Consider the following 7,747-nt stretch of genomic DNA (forward strand, 5'->3'; position numbering starts at 1 on the left):
TGTGTGTGTGGCGTGCAGACTCAGAAAGTGTGTGTGCCTGCCCGTAACTGAGCGCCTCCTCAGGAGTAAGAGAACTTGCCTTCTTGCCTTGGAAAATATGTGTGGCGTGCAGGTCCAGAAACCCTGCACGCCTTCCTTCAGCTGTGTGCCTCCTCTAGTGTAAACTTGCCTCCTTGCCTCCTTGCCTTGAAAAATGTGTGTGGCGTGCAGGTCCAGAAAGCGTGCATGCCTGCCTGCAGCCGTCTGCCTCCTCTAGTGTAAACTTGCCTCCTTGCCTTGGAAAATATGTGTGGCGTGCAGGTCCAGAAAGCGTGGATGCCTGCCTGCAGCCGTGTGCCTCCTCTAGTGTAAACTTGCCTCCTTGCCTTGGTAAGTGCGTGTGGCATGCACACCCAGAAAGTGTGCATGTGTAACATACAGGCCTACTGTGCAGGGCTGGTGTTTGATTTCTTTAAAAGGCCAAAAACCAGGCAGCCATTTTCTTAGCTCAGAGCTGAGGAGGCAAAGCAAGCAGCATCCATTTTGTTAGCACAGAGCCAAGAGGGGGCAGAGCCAGCAGGCAGCCTTTAGAGAATGTGGCGTCGCCTGATTGGTCAAGAGCCCTGGAAAGAGTCTGTTCAGTGAAGGAAGGGGGCGGAGTTAAGCTGAAGCAAGGAGAAGAAGGAACCAGTTTTAAGTCAGTCAGTTTTTGGGTTTGGAACTATAAGAAGGAGGAAGGTTTGGGTTAGAAGTGGAAGTTCAGCTTGTGTTCCATTCTTAAATAGTTACTTCGAGAAAGAACTATTCCTTTAAACAGACCCTGGTGATTGGGCCATTTGTAATTAAGGAACTGTTTAGTGGAAGACTAAAAGTTTCTTGGGTTTTAAAGTTTGACTGGAACCTGAAGTGTTAAGCTCTGAACTACTTCTGTAACCATTAAGCACGTGACAAGTAACCTGCAACCATTAAGCTTTCTGTGCCTGTTCTAAAAAAATAAATACATAAATAAATACTTTTTCTCTGTTTCAACCAAACAAAAGTCTCCGTGTGCCCCACATACAAGCAACACATATAAGGAGGTAGCCTGCTGAGGTGAATTAATTGGTGGCAGCGTAAATAAACACCACAGTAATCCTATAATAGGGTTTGTTGTTTATTCGTTAAGTCACATCCAACTCTTTGTGATCTCATGGACCAACCCATGGCAGAGCTCCCTGTCAGCCATCACCTCCTCCAGCTCCTTCAAGGTCAAGCCAGTCACTTCAAGGATACCATCCACCCATCTTGCCCTTGGTCAGCCCCTCTTCCTTCCTTTCCCCCCAGCATCATTGTCTTCTCTAAGCTTTCTTGTTATGTGGCCAAAGTACTTCAACTTTGTCTCCAATATCCTTCCCTCCAATGAGCAGTCAGGCTTTGGGTTGTTGTAGGTTTTTTCGGGCTATGTAGCCATGTTCTAGAGGCATTTCTCCTGACGTTTCACCTGCATCTATGGCAAGCATCCTCAGAGGTAGTGAGGTCTTGAAGTCCTCACTACTTCACTACAGAGGTAGTAAAGTCAGGCTTTATTTCCTGAAGTATGGACTGGTTGTATCTTCTCACTGTCCAAGGCACTCTCAGAACTTTCCTCCAACACCACAGTTCAAAAGCATCTATTTTCCTTCGCTCAGCCTTCCTTATGGTACAGCTCTCACATCTGTAGGTGACTACGGGGAATACCATTGCTTTAACTATGCGGATCTTCGTTGCCAGTGTGATGTCTCTACTCTTCACTATTTTATCAAGATTGGTCATTGCTCTCCTCCCAAGAAGTAAGCGTCTCCTGATTTCCTGGCTGCAGTAATCTTTGCACCTAGAAATACAAAGCCTGCCACTGCCTCCATGCTTTCTCCCTCTATTTGCCAGTTATCAATCAGTCTTGTTGCCATAATCTTGGTTTTTTAATGTTTAACTGCAACCCAGCTTTTGCACTTTCTTCTTTCACCTTGACTAGAAAGCTCTTCAGCTCCTCCTCGCTTTCGGTCATCAAAGTGGTATCATCTGCATATCTAAGGTTGTTAATGTTTCTTCCAGCAATTTTAACCCCAGCCTTGCTTTCATCAAGCCCCACACATCGCATGATGTGTTCTGCATACAAGTTGAATAGGTTGGGGGAGAGTATACAACCCTGCCGTACGCCTTTCCCAATCTTGAACCAGTCTGTTGTTCCATGGACAGTTCTTACTGTTGCTACTTGGTCCTTATACAGATTCCCCAGAAGAGAGACAAGGTGTCTTGGTATCCCCATACTACCAAGAACTTCCCACAGTTTATTATGATCCACACAGTCAAAGGCTTTAGAATAGTCAATAAAGCAGAAATAGATGTTTTTCTGAAACTCCCTGCCTTTCTCCATTATCCAGCAGATATTGGCAATTTGGTATCTCGTTCCTCTGCCTTTTCTAAACCCAGCTTGTACATCTGGCATCTCTCTCTCTCCATGTATTGCTGGAGTCTTCCTTGCAGGATCTTGAGCATTACCTTACTGGCATGAGAAGTAAGTGCCACTGTGAGAAAGTTTGAGCATTCTTTAGCATTTCCCTTTTTTGGTATGGAGATATAAGTTGATTTATATATAACAGGGTAGGATCACAGTTAAGGTCCTTTACCATGGCCTATCTGCTTCAATTGGTGGCAGCGTGTATTGAACTTAGGGGACAGAATCCTTTAGAGTTTAGTGACACATAGTGTGATATTCCCAACAGCTATTAGGGTATCTGCTTCAGCTTGCCTGCCTGAAGTTGGCCACCTCCTCTAGAGTACGAAACAGGAAAGAAGCCTCCTTATAGCGCGTGCCTGTCTGCAGCTGAGTGCATCTCTTCTAGAGTAGAGCTTAAATGCCTAAAATGACAGAAAGGAGAGCTTGGGACCCCCCCCCCCCCCCCATAGCAGGCTGATAGAAAACAAATCTTTCAGCACCCAGAGCAGAAATAGATATTTTGGGAGGATTCCAAAAAACAGATTGGGGTCCCCACCGAAAGCCGGGGCACAAAACCGGTCAAGGCTTACCCGGATTTCACAAGCCAAATATTTCGTCTAAACACATTAGACATTTATTTGAGACTGAAATCTTACAACAAACATGATAAAATTAAAATAAATCTGATTTTATTATTTCATCTGGTCCATGGCTTGCAAATGTTTGTTTCAAATATCCTAAAATCAGACTTTGATTTTGCAATATTGCTTAAGGGACATCATTTTCCTACACTATTGTATGTAACATTATGTAACAAAATTTGAAAAAAATCTGTTCCTGGTTTGAAAGTGTTATTTTCTGTTTAGATGTGTGGTACTTACTTTGAAAGTAATTGTAATACTCCAGAAACTTTGTTTTCGTCGCTGCTACAAACTATGTTGAATTGGTTGAGACTCTATGAGATCTGGGTTGTTGTAGGTTTTTTTGGGCTATATGGCCACGTTCTAGAGGCATTTTCTCCTGATGTTTCGTCTGCATCTACAAGATCTTTTTTTTAATGATCTTTATTTCAAATATTTTACAACCATACATTAAAAGAACATACTCCACTTTGGCAGGAAAAACGAAATGCAAAGATACAAAATGGGGGACGCCTCGCTCAAGAGCAGTACGTGTGAAAAAGATCTTGGAGTCCTCGTGGACAACAAGTTAAACATGAGCCAACAATGTGATGTACGGCAAAAAAAGCCAATGGGATTTTGGCCTGCTTCAATAGGAGCATAGTGTCTAGATCTAGGGAAGTCATGCTGCCCCTCTATTCTGCTTTGGTTAGACCACACCTGCAATATTGTGTCCAGTTCTGGGCACCACAATTCAAGAGAGATATTGACAAGCTGGATGTGTCCAGAGGAGGGTGACTAAAATGATCAAGGGTCTGGAGAACAAGCCCTATGAGGAGCGGCTTAAGGAGCTGGGCATGTTTAGCCTGAAGAAGAGAAGGCTGAGAGGAGATATGATAGTGATGTATAAATATGTGAGAGGGGGCCACAGGGAGGAGGGAGCAAGCTTGTTTTCTGCTTCCTTGGAGACTAGGACGCGAAACAATGGCTTCAAACTACAAGAAATGAGATTCCATCTGAACATGAGGAAGAATTTCCTGACTGTGAGAGCCATTCAGCAGTGGAACTCTCTGCCCCGGAGTGTGGTGGAGGCTCCTTCTTTGGAAGCTTTTAAACAGAGGCTGGATGGCCATCTGTCAGGGGTGATTTGAATGCAATATTCCTGCTTCTTGGCAGGGGGTTGGACTGGATGGCCCATGAGGTCTCTTCCAACTCTTTGATTCTATGATTCTATGATAAGGGTGGAAGGGCGTACGGGGTGTGAGGTGGGGGGGGGGGGTATGGATACGTGAAGGGGGGAGGGGAGGCTTCCAGTCCATTCCACAGGAAGCTTGTTTTATTTTGATATGGTATTCCTTTTGCCTTCCAAATTCTCGCTACATTCTTGTCTTAAATCTTATATCTGAGATTAGGTTTTTCCCTTCTTCTTCTTCTTCTTCTTCTTCTTCTTCAATTAACTTATTATTTTGCTTCTTTTCCTACTACTCTACTTGATAATACCACTTAGATAAATTTTCCTGGAGATGAGCTGTCTTTGATCTGTTTTCTGTATCTTGTAGTAGGAATGTTAGTGAGTCCATATCTCTATAATCCAGTAATTTTGTCAGCCAAGATTCAATGGTTGGAATTTCTCTCTGGCGCCATTCCTGGGCTATAACTGATCTTGCCGCCATAGTCAAGTAAAAAAAATTACCCTTATTTTTGTCTATAATAAAGTCCAACGAATTTAATAAATAATATTCTGGCTTTAATTCAAATTAATTAATTCAAATTTCATTTTAAATATTTTTTGGGTGTGCTCATGTATTTTCTTCCAGAAGTTCTTAATTTCTTTACAGCGCCAATAGGTGTGGAAGGACATCTCCAAATCTTGTCTGCATTTCCAACATTTATTATTATTATTATTATTATTATTGTAATTTCTTGCTAATTTCTGGGGTGTTATGTACCAACGGAAGAATAGCTTATAACAATTTTCTGTAATAATCATCGATCTTGAATGCTTCAATTTCACTTTCCATATTTTCTTCCAGTCTTCTAGCTCGATAGAATGGCCAATATCCACCACCCATTTGATCATGTTTTCTTTCACCAGTTCTGTTTCGGTCTTCCATTCTATACGTTTTTGGTATAACATCTTTATTATTTTCTTTTCCCTCTTCATGACCAAATCCCATATTGTTTCTTGTGAGATCTTCATTGAAAAACTCTAGCAAAATGTGCTGCAGAATGTCCTGTTTTAGTAAATAGCATTTATAACCCAGGAACTAAAATTGTGTTACATAGTGTAATAGGACTTGGGCATCCATGGATTTTGATAGTCATGGGCAAATGGTATCCCGGAACCAAAACCCAAAAATACGTAGAGTCTGACATGCTATTTTTCTATGATGTATAAATGATTTAATGAAAAAATTGCCATTACATTGCATTTACACTAGTCAGTTCTGCATCCCTTGCCAGGCACTTTTAGTCTTACTGAAGCTATAAGAAGAGACAAAAAGTGGCAGATAGCACCACCTAGAGCAAAAGCACAGTTAAACTTGAAATACAAGCAGAAATCAGTTAAAAATAGAGAGATAGTAGAAGAAGGCACTAAGTCTTGTAGACTTTTTTTTGTGGTGGACAGAAGGAAGAAAAAAGTCACTAAGCCTGTTGTCTGTTTCCACCAGTCTGTCAAGTCATATCACTAGTGCTTCATAGATGTTTCACATTATAACTTGTTTCTTTACTGCAGCAAACTTGTCACGTTGCCAGGGCTCTGCCTTATTCAGGTAGAGATGAACCAAATTCCCAGTTTGTGTTAAACAACTTAATTAAAACAGCACTTACTTTCTGGCTTTTTTAATAGTTCAAAATATAAAACAAAAAATAGCACCCAGCCACAGAATATAAAACAAAAAAACAAAAAAAACATTGTTGCAGGTTCAGAATAACTCCATAGTCAAAAGGTCCAGTCCAGTGGTCAAACGCTGAGAGTTCAATAAACAAAGTCCAGGGATCAAGAGTCTATATTATAGTAAAAAGCCAGTCCAAAGATTCAAGGTTCCAGGATTCCAAAGGTTCAGGAGACAGGTCAAGACACCAAAAATCCACAAACCTGGGGGAAAACCAACAGCCTCTACCACCAAAATAAGACAAATACTTTTCTTCCAAAGATCAGTCCCAAGGCTAGTTCCTTATATCCAGAAACACCCAGCTGCAACCCATCTCTTGCAAACCTCCACCCTTAATTGCTTTCACCCATGAACTCTTACTTACAGATTACGCAACCCTTGAGAGCTAAGACTTATATTAACCTTTCCATCACCAACTGCTAGGCCTACCACCACCAACAACCATCAACTGCAGAACATGATACATGACATTATCTGCTTTGAACTGGATTATATGAGTCCACACTGCTATATGATCAAGTTCAAGGCAGATAATCTGGGTTGTATATAGTAGTGTAGAACGGACCTCAGCCATGAAATATCACTAGTGACTTTCGGCAGGTGACACTCTAGTTTTACAGGAAGGTAATAGTAAAATGTATCTAAATAAATACTGGGTTGTTGTAGGTTTTCCGGGCTATATGTCCATGTTCTAGATGCATTTTCTCCTGACGTTTCGCCTGCATGTATGGCAAGCATTCTCAGAGGTAGTGAGGTCTGTTGGAAGTAGGAAAATAGGTTTATATATCTGTGGAAAGACCAGGGTGTGACAAAGGACTTTTGTCTGCTGGAGCTACGTGTGAATGTTTCAACTGACCACCTTGATTAGCATTTAATGGCTTGGAAGTGCCTGGGGGAATCTTTCTTTGGGAGGTGATTATTTGTCCCTGATTGTTTTCCCCCTGCTGTTTTGCTGTTTTAATTTTAGAGTTTTTTAATACTGGTAGCCAGATTTTGTTCATTTTCATGGTTTCTTCCTTTCTGTTGAAATTGTCCACATGCTTGTGGATCTCAATGGCTTCTCTGTGTAGTCTGACATGGTGATTGTGAGAATGGCCCAGCATTTCTGTGTTCTCAAACAATATGCTGTGTCCAGGTGGGTTCATCAGGTGCTCTGCTATGGCTGACTTCTCTGGTTGGAGTAGTCTGCAGTGCCTTTCATGTTCCTTGATTCGTGTTTGGGCACTGCGTTTGGTGGTCCCTATGTAGACTTATAAATACTGTAAAAAAAAAATCCCATTATGATAGAGTTGCCATTAAGTCACAACAACAAAACACACAGAGATGAATTAATATGGAAAAAAATATGGAAAAAATATGATGATTGAGCAATGACCCCTCACAAACTAATACCCATACCAACATAAAGGCAGATCGGATAGCACAACAACTCTTGAAGAATGGGAAACCCAACCTTGCTACCAAAGTAGGAAAGAAAGCAATAGTCAGACAACCAGATAATGAGAACAACAACCTTCATGAACCTTTTACATTTACTGAATAGGACATGGCTCTCAATAAATGTAAAAATGGCAAAGCAGCTGGCCTGGATGATCTACGGATGGAACAAATTAAGAACTTTAGTCCAAAAGCAAGGTGCTGGCTGCTGGAGCAGATGAACAACTGCACTGCATCCTGTCAGATCCTCAAAATCTGGAGGAAAGCAAGAGCTATAGCCATCTTGAAACCAGACAAAGACAGCAAGATCCAAAAAGCTCCTTGTTGTGCCATCTTTACAAAGTCCTGGAGAGACTTAT

The sequence above is a fragment of the Anolis sagrei genome, chromosome 5 (genome assembly GCF_037176765.1).
Source record: "Anolis sagrei isolate rAnoSag1 chromosome 5, rAnoSag1.mat, whole genome shotgun sequence".
NCBI lineage: Eukaryota > Metazoa > Chordata > Lepidosauria > Squamata > Dactyloidae > Anolis > Anolis sagrei.